The sequence below is a fragment of the Macaca thibetana genome, chromosome 19 (genome assembly GCF_024542745.1).
Source record: "Macaca thibetana thibetana isolate TM-01 chromosome 19, ASM2454274v1, whole genome shotgun sequence".
In the NCBI taxonomy this organism is placed as follows: Eukaryota; Metazoa; Chordata; class Mammalia; order Primates; family Cercopithecidae; genus Macaca; species Macaca thibetana.
Window position 1 is genome coordinate 5,513,515 of NC_065596.1, and position 15,211 is coordinate 5,528,725.

Genomic DNA, 15,211 nt, shown 5'->3' on the forward strand with positions numbered 1-15,211 from the left:
TGGCAATGCTGGGCTGTGTTTCAGCACAAAGATGGGTCTACTCCAAACTGGCCACGTGGTAGGCCACGTGGGGTCCGGGCGGGGGTGCCACCCCCCACCAACACCCAGCCATGCGCCTCCTTGCAATGCAACCAGTTTGAAAGGAAAATCCACTGAAGAATGTTTAGAGGAAGTAAAAACAGCAAAGAACGTGCTGGCAGCAACTGTCGGCCTTTGTTTCAGAGGCAGCTGTGGTCTTAGGAGAAAAAAGGATCAGATTCGAACCAAGACAGTTTCTTCCTGTGTCAAATGGGGAAATAAGCCTGGCTTCCTCCCATGGCCATTGTTCAAAGGCTGCTGTGAAACCTTCTGACATCTCCCTGGCAGAGGCTCTGATCGGCTTCTTACATCTGTCTGTTCACTCGTTCATTCATTCATTCATTCACCACACATTTTTATTTGTTGGTTTTTGTTTTGAGACAGGGTCTTACTCTGTCGCCCAGGCTGGAGTGTAGTGGTGCCACCTTGGCTTACTGCAACCTCCGCCTCCAGGATTCACGTGATCCTCCCACCTCAGCCTCCTGAGTAGCTGGGACTATGGGCATGCGCCACCACACCCAGCTAATTTTTGTATTTTTTGGTAGAGACGGGGCTTTCGCCATTGTGTGGTGGCTCATGCTTATAATCCCACACTTTGGGAGGCCGAGGCGGATGGAGCACTTGAGGTCAGGAGTTTGAGACCAGCCTGGGCAACGTGGCAAAACTCCATTTCTACTAAAAATACAAAAATTAGCCAGGCATGGTGGTGCACACACATAGTTCCAGCTACTCAGGAGGCTGAAGTGGGAGGATCACTTGAACCCGGGAAGTGGAGGTTGCAGTGAGTTGAGATGGCACCACTGCACTCCAGCCTGAGTGAGAGAGTAAGGCTCTGTCTTAAAAACAAACAAAAAATTTATCATCATTATCATTATTATTTGAGACAGCATCTCACTCTGTAGCCCAGGCTGGAGTACAGTGGAATGATCATAGCTCTCTGCGGCCTTGACCTCCTGGGCTCAAATGATCATCCAGCCTTAGCCTTCTGAGTAGCTGGGACTACAGGCATGTATCACCATGCCTGGCCTGATTTACACCTTTTAAAAGAGCAGTCTGGAAGGGCAGGAATGAAAGCAGGTTCTGAACTGTTCCATCTATACCCCTCGGTTCCAGCCCCATTTAATGGCAGGCACCTGTGCAAGGTATCAGGGCTACCCTGGGCTGCTGGAGCACCCTTTGCCTGAATGCCCACTGGAACCAGGAGTGCCTGGAACTGACATTCCCCAGGGTAACCCTGACAGCTGAAGAGGGTTGTTATGAATAACTTAGCCAAAAGACACAGAGACATAGACCCCGTGTGCTGGCCAGCTATTTGGTAAAACAACCATTCTCAGGTAGTTGTCTGAAATGTGGCCTTAGACAATGTTATAGGCTCCATCTCAGCCCCGAGCCCCAGGGAGGTCACTTACAAGGAACCCAGAGCAAACCTGCCCTTTCTGGACATGGCCTGGACATCCCCCCTGCCTACCCTAGAAACAGTTTTCCTGTTTCAGTCCAGAGATGTTCACCTTTTCCTTTCCAGCTTTCCACATTCTTGGCAGGTTGTTGCAAGAGGCAGAGATGTCTGGGCACAACTGTGTCCCTCAGAAAACCTTTCTTCTTCTTATTCTCCTTCTTCTTCTTCTTCTCCTTCTCCTTCTCCTTCTCCTTCCTTCTTCCTTCTTCTTCTTCCTTCTTCTTCCTTCTTCTTCTTCCTCCTCCTTCTTCCTCCTCCTTCTCTTCCTCCTTCTCCTCCTCCTCCTCCTCCTCCTTCTTTTTTTTTTTTTTTTGAGACGGAGTCTCACTCTGTTGCCCAGGCTGGTGGAGTACAGTGGCTCGATCTAGGCTCACTGCAACCCCCTGAAACCCCTACCTCCTAGTTTCAAGCAATTATTTTGCCTCAGCCTCCCAAGTAGCTAGGACTACAGGCATGCACCATCACACCTGGCTAATTTGTGTATTTTTAGTAGAGATGGGGTTTCACCATGTTGGTCAGGCTGGTCTTGAACTCCTGACCTCAGATGATCCATCCTCCTCTGCCTCCCAAAGTGTTGGGATTACAGGCAGGAGCCACTGCGCCTGGCCATAAAACCTTTTATCCAAGTCCAAGTAAGTAGGAGTCCAGGGTGGGCGCTTGGGGGGCATCCCTAGATACCAATGGATATTTTATAGCACCAGGCAAAGGACACTTGGCACCTGTGCTCCTTTCACCTTTGGCAACCACAACTCCCTTTACAGATGAGAAAACTGAGGCCCAGAGGCGTTGGTTAACAACTCTCTGGGGCAGGCAGGAGGGGCATCCAAGCCATTTCCAGAAAGGGCAGTTCTTAACCAGGGCTGGCCTTTAGCTTTTTTTTTTTTTTTTTTTTTTTTTTTTTGGAGACAGAGTCTCTCTCTGTCACCCAGGCTGGAGTGCGGTGGCACTGCAGCTTCAACCTCCCTGAGCTCAGGTGATCCTCTCATTTCAGCCTCCCAAGTAGCTGGGACTGCAGGCGTGCACCACCATGCCTGGCTTTCATATATATATATATATATATATTTTTTTTTTTTTTTTGTAAAGACGGAGTCTCGCTGTGTTGCCCAGGCTGGTCACAAACTCTTGGACTCAAGTGATCCGCTTATTTCAGCCTCCCAAAGTGCTAAGATTATAGACAGGAGCCACGGCAGCCAGCCTGGTCTTTGACTTTCTGTTTATCTTCATAGACAGCAAGGAGGGCAGCCTCAGTTTTCCAGTTTCTCTGCTCTTCTAATGAATGAAGCAACTGACATGTTTATGGTGCTGTCTCTGCAGCACTAAGGGCTGAATACATGGGAACCTTTTGGGCTGCATACAGCCAAAAAGGGAATTAATTGGTGGATGGAATTGGAAAGGGCACCTTCAGGATCAGCTGGATCAAGGCACTCAACCAAAACCACCAGGGTAGCTTCTCTCTCTATTTCTTGGCTTTGCTGTCCTTTGTTTCTAGGCAGGCAAGATGGTGGTCAGCAACTCCGAGCCTACCCTTACTGATTTAAACAATATTACAAGAGCTCTGTTGTCTGATAGGGGTGGCACAGACACCAAGATTGTGTATTATCACCCCAGCCTGGGGCATATGCCTGTCTCTGAACCAATCACAGTGGCCAAAGGGCCATAATGCACCGATAGGCAGGGTTTCGTTGGCCTTCACTAAGAAGGGGGGAAGACCCTAAGCACGACAAGATGCTGTTCACAGAAGGACCAGGAAGAGCCCCTACCAGTGGGCAGAACCAGGATGGGAACCCAGATCTTCACTCCTTAGCTATATTGGTCTCAGCTGCTTTCTTCGTCTTTTTTTTTTTTTCTTCTTCTTTTGAGACAGAGTTTTGTTCTTGTCGCACAGGCTGGAGTGCAATGGCATGATCTCGGCTCACCGCAACCTCCACATCGCGGGTTCAAGCGATTCTCCTGCCTCAGCCTCCTGAGTAGCTGGGATTACAGGCATGCGCCACCATGCCCGGCTAATTTTGTGTTTTTAGTAGAGATGGGGTTTCTCCATGTTGGTCAGTCTCGTCTCCAACTCCTGACCTCAGGTGATCCGCCCGCCTCAGCCTCTCAAATTGCTGGGATTGGCATTACAGGCATGAGCCACCACACCTGGCCAGCTGCTTTCAGATGGACACTTTCACCCCTTCAAACACCTTCCACTTCAAACTCACCATCAAGCAGGCTCAGTGGCTCATGCCTGTAATCCCAGCATTTTGGGAGGCTAAGGCAGGAGGATCACTTCAGCCCAGGAGTTGGAGAACAGCCTAGGCAACATAGGGAGATCTGGTCTCCATAAAAAATTTAAAAATCTAGCCAGGTGTGGTGGCCCATGCCTTGTAGTTCCAACTACTCGAGAAGCTGAGGTGAGAGGATCACTTACGCCCAGGAGCTCAAAGCTGCAGTGGGCCGTGATTGTGCCACCGCACTTCAGCCTGCACAACATAGCAAGACCCTGTCTTTTAAAAAATTCAGGCCTGGCCGGGTGCAGTGGCTCATGCCTGTAATCCCAGCACTTTGGGAGGCCAAGGTAGGCAGATCATTTGAGGTACGGAGTTCAAGACCAGCCTGGCCAACATGGTGAAACCCTGTCTCTACCCAAAAATTAACTGGGCGTGCTAGTGCACGCCTGTAATCCCAGCTACTTGGGAGGCTGAAGCAGGAGAATCACTTGAACCCGGGAGGCAGAGATTGCAGTGAGCCAACATTGCACCCCTGCACTCTAGCCTGAGCAAAAGGGCAAGACTCCGTCTCAATAATAATAATCAGGCCCCCTGGGACCCTCCATCCCTTAATCCCAGTCTCTGCTCTCTCCCCTTCTCTAGGCCTCGATTTCCTCATCTGTAAAATGGGTCGTCAGGAGCATCTTGCACTCAGTAAACAGCCAAAGGTCACACTGGATTTACAGAAATTGAGATCTAGATTCAGAGAACAAAGAGGCTGGGCTTGGTGGGTCACACCTGTAATCCCAGCATTTTGGGAGGCCGAGGTGGGTGGATCCCTTTAGGTCAGGAGTTTGAGACCAGCCTGGCCAACATGGCTAAAGGCTATCTCTACTAAAAGTACAAAAATTCGCCAGGAATGGTGACACGAGCTTGTAATCCTAGCTACTTGGGAGGCTGAGGCAGGAGAATCACTTGAACCCGGGAGGCGGAGGTTGCAGTGAGCCAAGATCATGCTGCTGTACTCCAGTCCGGGCGACAGACCCAGAATCCATCTCAAAAACAAAAAAAAAAGAAAGAAAAAAGGAAAACATAGATGGCAAGTCTTTGTGGGAGGTCCTCAGTCAGGGCTGGCTTTCAACTTTCTGTTTATCCTCGTAGATGATGAGGAGTATGAGCAGCTCAAATGTTCCCATTTCTCCACTCTCCTAATGAATGAAGAGGCTGACATGCTGTTTTCAGTCCTGTCTTTGCAACAGACATGAACAGCTTCAGGAAGGAATTGGCCCGCATGAGCTAGGCCTGGTGCAGGCTGGCCTGTGAAGTGTCCATATATAAACATTCCTGCAGTTCATGCTGACAAAGGAGGATACGCTCATTTTCATTTTCATTTTGAAAATTAGAGTTATGGCCGGGCGCGGTGGCTCACGCCTGTAATCCCAGCACTTTGGGAGGCCGAGACGGGCGGATCACGAGGTCAGGAGATCGAGACCATCCTGGCTAACACGGTGAAACCCCGTCTCTACTAAAAAATACAAAAAAAAAAAAACTAGCCGGGCGAGGTGGCGGGCGCCTATAGTCCCAGCTACTTGGGAGGCTGAGGCAGGAGAATGGCGTGAACCCGGGAGGCGGAGCTTGCAGTGAGCTGAGATCCGGCCACCGCACTCCAGCCTGGGTGACAGAGCGAGACTCCGTCTCAAAAAAAAAAAAAAAAAAAAAAAAAAAAAAAAAAAAAAAAAAAAAAAAAAAAAAAAAAAAAAAGAAAATTAGAGTTATTAGGCCGGGCGCGGTGGCTCAAGCCTGTAATCCCAGCACTTTGGGAGGCCGAGACGGGCGGATCACGAGGTCAGGAGATCGAGACCATCCTGGCTAATATGGTGAAACCCCGTCTCTACTAAAAATACAAAAAACTAGCCGGGCGAGGTGGTGGGCACCTGTAGTCCCAGCTACTCGGGAGGCTGAGGCAGGAGAATGGCGTAAACCCGGGAGGCGGAGCTTGCAGTGAGCTGAGATCCGACCACTGCACTCCAGCCTGGGCGACAAAGCGAGACTCCGTCTCAAAAAAAAAAAAAGGGCCGGGCGCAGTGGCTCACGCCTGTAATCCCAGCACTTTGGGAGGCCGAGGCGGGCGGATCACAAGGTCAGGAGATCGAGACCACGGTGAAACCCCGTCTCTACTAAAAATACAAAAAATTAGCCGGGCGCGGTTGTGGGCGCCTGTAGTCCCAGCTACTCAGGAGGCTGAGGCAGGAGAATGGCGTGAACCCGGGAGGCGGAGCTTGCAGTGAGCCGAGATCGCGCCACTGCACTCCAGCCTGGGCTGGGCGACAGAGCGAGACTCCGTCTCAAAAAAAAAAAAAAAAAAAAAAAAAAAAAAAAGAAAATTAGAGTTATTTTATTATGTTGATTAAATTCCGTAAAGTCCAGTTCATGGTCAGCCCCCACCTTCAACTTGGCAAACTCATATGCATCCCTCAAAACCCAACACACACACACCCTCCTCCATTCTTCAAAGGTTCATAAAATGCTACATCTCTCTCCCCTCTCTGTGCTATAAGAGAAGCATCCAGGCTGGGCGCGGTGGCTCACGCCTGTAATCCCAGCACTTTGGGAGGCCAAAGTGGGCAGATCACGAGGTCAGGAGTTTGAGACTAGCCTGACCAACATGGTGAAACCCTATCTGTACTAAAAACATAAAAATTAGCCAGGCATGGTGGCACGCGCCTGTCATCCCAGCTACTCGGGATGCTGAGGCAGGAGAATCACTTGAACCCGAGAGGCGGAGGTTGCAGTAAGCCGAGATCATGCCACTGCACTCCAGCCTGGGTGACAGAGCAAGACTCTATCTCAAAAAAAAAAAAAAAAACAAAAAACAAAAAAAACAAAAAACCCAGGAAAAATGGAGGCTGAGGCAGGAGAATGGCATGAACCTGGGAGGCGGAGCTTGCAGTGAGCTGAGATCGAGTCACTGTACTCCAGCCTGGGCGACAGAGTGAGACTCCATCTCAAAAAAAAAAGAAGCATTCCCCTGGCACTATGATCATCTGTTTATAGCTGTTTCTCCCACTCTGGGCTCTGTTCTAGCACCCAGCTCAGTGCCTGGCACACAGTGGATACTCAATAAATGTGGTCTAGGTGGGATCTCACTCTATCACCCAGGCTGGAATGCAGTGGTGCAACGATAGCTCACGGCAGCCTCCACCTCCTGGGCTCAAACGATCCCACCTCAGCCTCCTGAATAGCTAGAACTACAGGTGTATCCAGCACACCTGGCTAATTTTATTTATATTTTTGCAGAGACAGGGTCTTGCTATGTTGCCCAGGCCTTTTTTTTTTGAGATAAAGTCTCATTCTGTCGCTTGAGATGCCATTTAAATTATAATAATGATGATAAATTGTTTGTTTTTTTTTGTTTGTTTTTGAGACAGGGTCTTACTCTGTTGCCCAGGCTGGAGTGCAGTGGCACCATCTTGGCTCACTGCAACCTCCACCTCCCGGGTTCAAGTGATCCTCCTGCCTCAGCCTCCCAAGTAGCTGGGACTATGTGCGCGTGCCACCATGCCAAGACAATTTTTGCATTTTTAGCATAGATGGGGTTTTGCCATGTTGCCTAGGCTGGTCTTGAACTCCCGACTTCAAGTGATCAGTCCCCCTCGGCCTCCCAAAGTGCTGGGATTACAGGTGTGAGCCACCACACCCAGCCACCCAGGGTCATTGGTATCACTACAAAAAGAAACCTTGTCTCCATCAGCAGTCACTCCCCATTCCCATCCCCCAGCCCCTGGCAACCACCAGTTTGCTTCCTGTCTGTGGATTTGCCTGTTCTAGGCATTTCAGATCAATGGAATCTCACACTGTGTGGCCTTGTGTGTCTGGCTTCTCTCACTCAGCATCGTGCTTTGGGGGTTCATTCACGCCATAGCATGGATCAGTGCTTCCTTCTTTTTTTTTTTTTTTTTTTTTTTTTTTTGAGACAGAGTCTTGCTCTGTCACCCAGGCTGGAGTGCAGTGGCACGATCTCAGCTCACTGCAAGCTCCACCTCCTGGGTTCATGCTATTCTCCTGCCTCAGCCTCCTGAGTAGCTGGGACTACAGGCGCCCGCCACCATGCCCAGCAATTTTTTTTTTTTTTTTTTTTGTATTTTTAGTAGAGATGGGGTTTCACCGTGTTAGTCAGACTGGTCTCGATCTCCTGACCTCGTGATCCGCCCACCTCGGCCTCCCAAAGTGCTGGGATTACAGACTTGAGCCACCGTGCCCAGCCTGCTTCCTTCTTTTCCATGGTTGAATCATATCCCACTGTGTGGATCCATGCACCAGCTGGAACACACTCTGTTATCCATGCACCAGCTGATGGGCATGGGGAGGTTTCCACTTTCTGCCAACCGCGACTAGAGCTGCTGTGGACACGCTTGGACAGGTGTTTGTGTGGACGTGGTTCTCCCCATCTCTGAAGCACTTCCCTGGCAGTGTCAGTCAATGTCTAATGGTTATTGTGAAACTTGTTAAACTGGCCGGGCGCGGTGGCTCAAGCCTGTAATCCTAGCACTTTGGGAGGCCGAGACGGGCAGATCACGAGGTCAGGAGATTGAGACCATCCTGGCTAACACGGTGAAACCCCGTCTCTACTAAAAAAAATACAAAAAACTAGCCGGGCGAGATGGCGGGCGCCTGTAGTCCCAGCTACTCGGGAGGCTGAGGCAGGAGAATGGCGTGAACCCGGGAGGTGGAGCTTGCAGTGAGCTGAGATCCGGCCATTGCACTCCAGCCTGGGCGACAGAGCGAGACTCCGTCTCAAAGAAAAAAAGAAAGAAAGAAAGAAAGAAAGAAACTTGTTAAACTTCAGCCACATAGTCAGCTGGGTTGCACAGACCACAAATCGAATCCCCCAGGCTTTGAAATCTGCCCCCACCCCCAACTCCCACATCTCCGAAGGGGGCCTTTTTTTTTTTTTGAGACATAGTCTTGCTCTGTCACCCAAGCTGAAGTGCAGTGGTGCGATCTCGACTCACTGCAACCGCAGCCTCAAGTGACTCTTCGGCCTCAGCCTCCCGAGTAACTGGGACTACAGGCACATGCCACCAAGCCCAGCTAATTTTTGTATTTTTAGTAGAGATGAGGTTTCACCATGTTGGCCAGGCTGGTCTCAAACTCCCAACCTCAAGTGATCTGCCTGCCTCAGCCTCCCAAAGTGCTGGGATTACAGGCGTGAGCCACTGCGTCCAGCCAGAAGGGGCCATTTTTGGTCTTCAAATCCAATGTGTCTGCCTCTCAGGCTTTTTGTGACTGAGGATGTCCCTGTCCACAGGCCAGCCAAAGCAGATCTGTGACCCGGCCCAGGCTGTGGGGTTCTATGGATGGCTGATCAAGCAGCGTCCTGCCCTCAGTTTATTTTGGTCGAGGGTAGCAGGCTTGGTCAGTACCTCAGACCTGGCCCTGCCCAGGACCATGAAACCCAAGGCCTCTAATGTGTGTCCTAGGTCTGCAGGTGTCTTGGGCGGCGTCCGAGGCTAGGAAGCTGGCCTGGGTTCAGCGGACAAAGGCCAAGGCAATCAGCTGAGGTCCTGCCACCGGAAGCTGTCCCTATCTCAGAAATTCCCTGAGTGGCTGGGCACAGCAACTCACGCCTGTAATCCCAGCACTCTGGGAGGCCGAGGCGGGCAGATCACTTGAGACTGGGAGTTCAAGACCAGCTTGGCCAATATGGTAAAACCCTGTCTCTACTAAAAATACAAAAATGAGCCAGCCATGGTGTCAGGCGCCTGTAATCCCAGCTACTCAGGAGGCTGAGGCAGGAGAATCGCTTGAGCCCGGGAGACGGAGCTTGCAGTGAGCCGAGATCATACACTGCGCTCCAGCTTGGGCGACAGAGCAAAACTCTGTCTCAAAAAAAGAAAAAAAAGAAACTCCCTGAGTATATACTGGAAAGCGAGCCCTGCCTCCTTCCCATCACCGGGTCTCCGGGTGCCTGCATCAGTAAGGGCTTACAAGAGAAACAGAACCAACAGGAAATATACATATTACATATATAGAGATTTTCTCTAAAAAAAAAAAAAAAAATTTAAGATTCATTTTTGGCTGGGCGCGGTGGCTCAAGCCTGTAATCCCAGCACTTTGGGAGGCCGAGATGGGCGGATCACGAGGTCAGGAGATCGAGACCATCCTGGCTAACACGGTGAAGCCCCGTCTCTACTAAAAAATACAAAAAACTAGCCGGGCGAGGTGGCGGGCGCCTGTAGTCCCAGCTACTCGAGAGGCTGAGGCAGGAGAATGGTGTAAACCCGGGAGCCGGAGCTTGCAGTGAGCTGAGATCGCGCCACTGCACTCCAGCCTGGGCGACAGAGCGAGACTCGGTCTCAAAAAAAAAAAAAAAAAAAAAGATTCATTTTAAGTCTGGGCATGGTGGTTTATGGCTGGAATCCTAGCACTTTGGGAGGCTGACATGGAAAGATCCCTTGAGCCGGATAGTTTAAGATCCCATGTTTATGAAAAAGTTTAGAAAAAGCTTGGGCGTGGTGGTGTGTGCCTGTGACTCCAGCCACTCCAGGGGCTGAGGTGGGTGGATTGTTTGAGCCCAGGAGGTCCAGGCTGCAGTGAGCCATGATCCCACCACTGCACTTCAGCCTGGGTGGCAGAGATCTTGTCTTTCTCTAAAAAAAAAAAAAAAAAAAAAAAAAAAAAAAAAGATGTATTTTAAGGAATTGGCTCATGCAATCGTGGGGGATTTTAAACCCAAAATTCATAGGGCACTCTAGCAGGTTGGTAATAGGGAGGGTTTCTTTGTTGCAAGCTTATGAATTCCTTTTTCCCTCTAGAAGCTGTTTTTGCTCTCTGAAGGACTTCAACTGATTAGATAAGAAGCATCGGCTGGGCCGGGCACAGTGGCTCAAGCCTGTAATCCCAGCACTTTGGGAGGCCGAGACGGGCGGATCACGAGGTCAGGAGATCGAGACCATCCTGGCTAACACGGTGAAACCCCGTCTCTATTAAGAAATACAAAAAACTAGCCGGGCGAGGTGGCGGGCGCCTGTAGTCCCAGCTACTCGGGAGGCTGAGGCCGGAGAATGGCGTAAACCCGGGAGGCGGAGCTTGCAGTGAGCTGAGATCCGGCCACTGCACTCCAGCCTGGGTGACAGAGCGAGACTCCGTCTCAAAAAAAAAAAAAAAAAAAAAAAAAAAAAAAAAAAGAAGCATCGGCTGGGTGCAGTGGCTTATGCCTGTAACCCCAACATTTGGGAGGCCAAGGCGGGAGGATCAGGAGCTCAGGAGATCAAGACCATCCTGGTTAACACAGTGAAACCCCATCTCTACTGAAAATACAAAAAATTAGCCAGGCACAGTGGCACGCACCTGTAGTCCCAGCTACTTAGGAGGCTGAGGCAGGAGAATCGCTTGAACCCACGAGGCGGAGGTTGCAGTGAGCCAAGATCATGCCACCGCACTCCAGCCTGGGAAACAAGAGTAAGAGTTCATCTCAAAAAAAAAAAAAAAAGAGGTCAGGCGTGGTGGCTAGTCCCAGCACTTTGGGAGGCTGAGACAGATCACAAGGTCAGGAGATCAAGACCATCCTAGCTAACACAGTGAAACCCTGTCTCTACTAAAAATACAAAAAATTAGCTGGGCGTGGCGCCTGTGGACCCAGCTGCTCAAGAGGCTGAGGCAGGAGAATGGTGTGAACCTGGGAGGCGGAGCTTGCAGTGAGCCGAGATTGTGCCACTGCACTCCAGCCCGGACTACAGAGCGAGACTCTGTCTTAAAAAAAAAAAGGAAAAAAAAAAAAGAAAAAGAAATTAGCCGGGTGTGGTGGCACGTGCCTGTAGTCCCAGCTACTTGGGAGGCTGAGGCACTAGAATGGCTTCAACCCAGGGTGCGTTGCAGTGAGTTGAGATCACGCCACTGCCCTCTAGCCTGGGCAACAGAGTGAGACTCAGTCTCAAAATTTAAAAAAAAAAAAAAAAATTAACTGAGTATGGTGGTTCACGCCTGTAGTTCCAACACTTTGGGAGATGGAAGGATCATATGAACCCAGGAATTCGAGACCAGCCTGGAGTACATAGTGAGACCCCATCTCTACAAAACATAGGCTCAGCATGGTGGCTCATGCCTATAATACCAGCACTTTGGGAGGTTGAGGTGGGCAGATCACTTGAAGTCAGGAGTTCGAGACCAGCCTGGCCAACATGGCGAAAACCCATTTCTATTCAAAATACAAAAATTAGCCGGGTGCGATGGTGCATGCCTATAGTCCCAGCTATTCAGGGGGCTGAGGCAAGAGAATCGCTTGAACCTAGGAGGCAGAGGTTGTAGTGAGCGGAGATCATGTCCCTGGGCAACAGAACGAGGCTCTGTTTCTAAATAAATAAATAAATAAATAAAGTTAGCCAGGTGTGGCAGTGTGTTCCTGTAGTCCCAGCTACTTGGGAGACTGAGGCAAGAGGATCACTTGAGCCCAGGAGGTCAAGGTTACAGTGAGCTATGATTGTACTACTGCACTCCATCTTGAGTGAGATGCCATCTCTAAAAAAATTTAAAAACACCTTTGCAGCAACATCTAGACTAGTATTTGACCAAACAACTGGGCCCCATAGGCTGGTCAAATTGATGCATAAATTTTAGCCATCACTGTATGCTTCCCTGTCCACCTACCATCGCACCTGCTAAAACGCTGCCTCTTCTGAGAAGCCTCCTGTGATGTGTCCTACCCCAAGTGAGAAAACACAGAGAAGTGTTGATCAGTTTCACTGGAGCAGAGGGAACAACAGGTACAAAGGTCTGGGAGCCAGAAGGCGGGTGAATAGGGCAGACACGGCGGGTACTTGTGGCAGAACAGTAGAGACGCCAGCAGGGGCAAGAGCTCCAAGGCCAGAGATGGAGCTTCATTTTGTTCCGGGGCAATAGGGAGCCAAAGTAGGCGTTAGAGCAAGAGAGGAGTATAGTTACATTCACGAACCTTTGCAAGAGTTGCCATTGGCTGTTGTGGGTCCATCAGGTGGCAGGTGGTGGGGGTCAGGACACCTGTCCAGGCAAGAAATGGCAAGGCCTGGGCCAAGGGCATAGGGAAGGGGGTGGGGTGGATTCAAAAGCTTCCTGGGGCAGAGTGGGTCAGCCTGGGAGGTAGCAGTGTGAATTCCTTTTTTTTTTTTTTTTTTTTTTTTTTTTTGAGACGGAGTCTCGCTCTGTCCCCCAGGCTGGAGTGCAGTGGCCGGATCTCAGCTCACTGCAAGTTCCGCCTCCCAGGTTCACGCCATTCTCCTGCCTCAGCCTCCCGAGTAGCTGGGGCTATAGGCACCCGCCACCTTGCCCGGCTAGTTTTTTGTATTTTTTAGTAGAGACGGGGTTTCACCGTGTTAGCCAGGATAGTCTCGATCTCCTGACCCAGTGATCCGCCCGTCTCGGCCTCCCAAAGTGCTGGGATTACAGGCTTGAGCCACCACGCCCGGCCTGCAGTGTGAATTCCTAAACCATAACACCAAGCAGTGAGCCAAGGGAGACAAGCGCCATGTGCACACCTCTGTTCTCTCCCAACCGCAATCCAGAACAGCCTCCTTAGGTTGCCGAAAATCAAATGAGCTGACCCTGTAGGTCTTCGGCATCGATGTCTCTCGCCACCTGTGCAACCATCTGAAGGATGCTAAGTGGCAACAGTTGCCTCCTCTCCCTGCTCCCAGTGGAAACCCCATCCCCTTTCTCTGGCAGACAACGTGGCAAGGAACAGGGGCTCCATATTCCTGTTCCCCAAACACACCAAGTTCCTTCCTACCCCAGGGCCTTTGCACTGATGGTTCTCTCTCCCTAGAATGCTTTTCCTGCCATTTTCCCCATTACCCAGTCTTCCTTGTTCCCCAGGACTCGGCTTAACTGCGATTTCCTCCAGGAAGTTCTCTCCACCTTCCTGAGTCTATATGACATCACCTGTTTTGACAACCAGGATTTGAAACTTTTTTTTTTTTTGAGACAGGGTCTCACTCTGTCAACCAGGCTGAAAATGCATTGACCCCATCACAGCTCACTGTATCCTTAAATTCCTGGACTCAAGCAATCCTCCACCTTGTCCTCCCAAAGCTCAGAGGAATCTTTTTTTTTTTTTTTTTTTTTTTTTTTTTTTTTTGAGATAGAGTCTTGATCTGTCACCAGGCTGGAGTGCAGTGGCGTGATCTCGGCTCACTGCAACCTCCGACTCCCGGGTTCAAGCAATTCCCCTGCCTCAGCCTCCCAAGTAACTGGGACTACAGGCACCCGCCACCACACCTGGCTAATTGTTGTATTTATTTTTATTTATTTATTTATTTATTTATTTATTTATTTATTTTTTGAGACAGAGTCTCGCTCTGTCTCCCAGGCTGGAGTGCAGTGGCCGAATCTCAGCTCACTGCAAGCTCCGCCTCCCGGGTCTATGTCATTCTCCCAACTCAGCCTCCTGAGTAGCTGGGACTACAGGCACCCGCCACCTTGCCCAGCTAGTTTTTTGTATTTTTTAGTAGAGACGGGGTTTCACCATGTTAGCCAGGATGGTCTCGATCTCCTGACCTTGTGATCCGCCCGTCTCAGCCTCCCAAAGTGCTGGGATTACAGGCTGAAGCCACCACGCCTGGCCCTTTTTTTTTTTTTTTTTTTTTTTTTTTTTTTTTTTGAGTTGGAGTCACGCTCTGTCGCCCAGGCTGGAGTGCAGTGGCAGGATCTCGGTTCACTGTAACCTCTGCCTCCCAGGTTCAAGCAATTATCTGCCTCAGCCTCCTGAGTAGCTGGGATTACAAGCGCCCACCACCACACCCAGCTAATTTACCCAGCTAATTTTTGTCTTTTTAGTAGATACAGGGTTTCGCCATCTTGGCCAGGCTGGTCTTGAACTCCTGACCTCATGATCCACCTGCCTCAGCCTCCCAAAGTGCTGGGATTACAGATGTGAGCCACCACGCCCGGTCTGGTCAGGAATCCTTTTACACACAACTGTAGCTATGAGCCTTCCCTGCTCTCACACTCTCCATGGCTCCAAGAATATTCCAGCCCCTCTGCCCATTGTCCAGAGCCCTTCAGAGCAGGCCTTATCTCATGTCTCATTGCTGATTCTTTTCCAAATGTAAGTTGTTCTCTTGCCTGAATTGCTCTTCTCCCACCTTTGTGTTTGGTGAACTTCTATTCATCCTTCAAAACCCCTTCAAATGGCCCCTCCTCCAGAAACCCCTCCCTATCGCTTAGACCAAGCTTGTCCAACCCATGGTCCATGGGCCACATGCAGCCCAGGACAGCTTTAAATGCAGTCCAACACAAATTTGTAAACTTTATTAAAATATTATGAGATATTTTTTCAAGCTGAATGATGAAGAAATAAAATAGGAATACAACAAAACAAAACGGGCTGGGCGCAGTGGCTCACGCCTGTAATCCCAGCACTTTGTGAGGCCAAGGCAGGTGGATCACCTGAGGTCAGGAGTTTGAGACCAGCCTAATCAACAAAGTAAAACCCCATCTCTACTAAAAAATACAAAAA

At 50.1% G+C, this 15,211-nt stretch overlaps 1 long non-coding RNA gene across 1 annotated transcript in view; it reads left to right on the plus strand.

Moving 5' to 3' along the window:
* The first annotated feature begins 9,801 nt into the window (after positions 1 to 9,801).
* The window catches only part of LOC126942416 (uncharacterized), a 183,158-nt gene continuing 177,748 nt past the window's right edge, over positions 9,802 to 15,211 (plus strand). The window contains exon 1 of the long non-coding RNA XR_007721561.1: positions 9,802 to 9,945. This is a non-coding gene — a long non-coding RNA (uncharacterized LOC126942416). The remainder of the gene's footprint in view (positions 9,946 to 15,211) is intronic.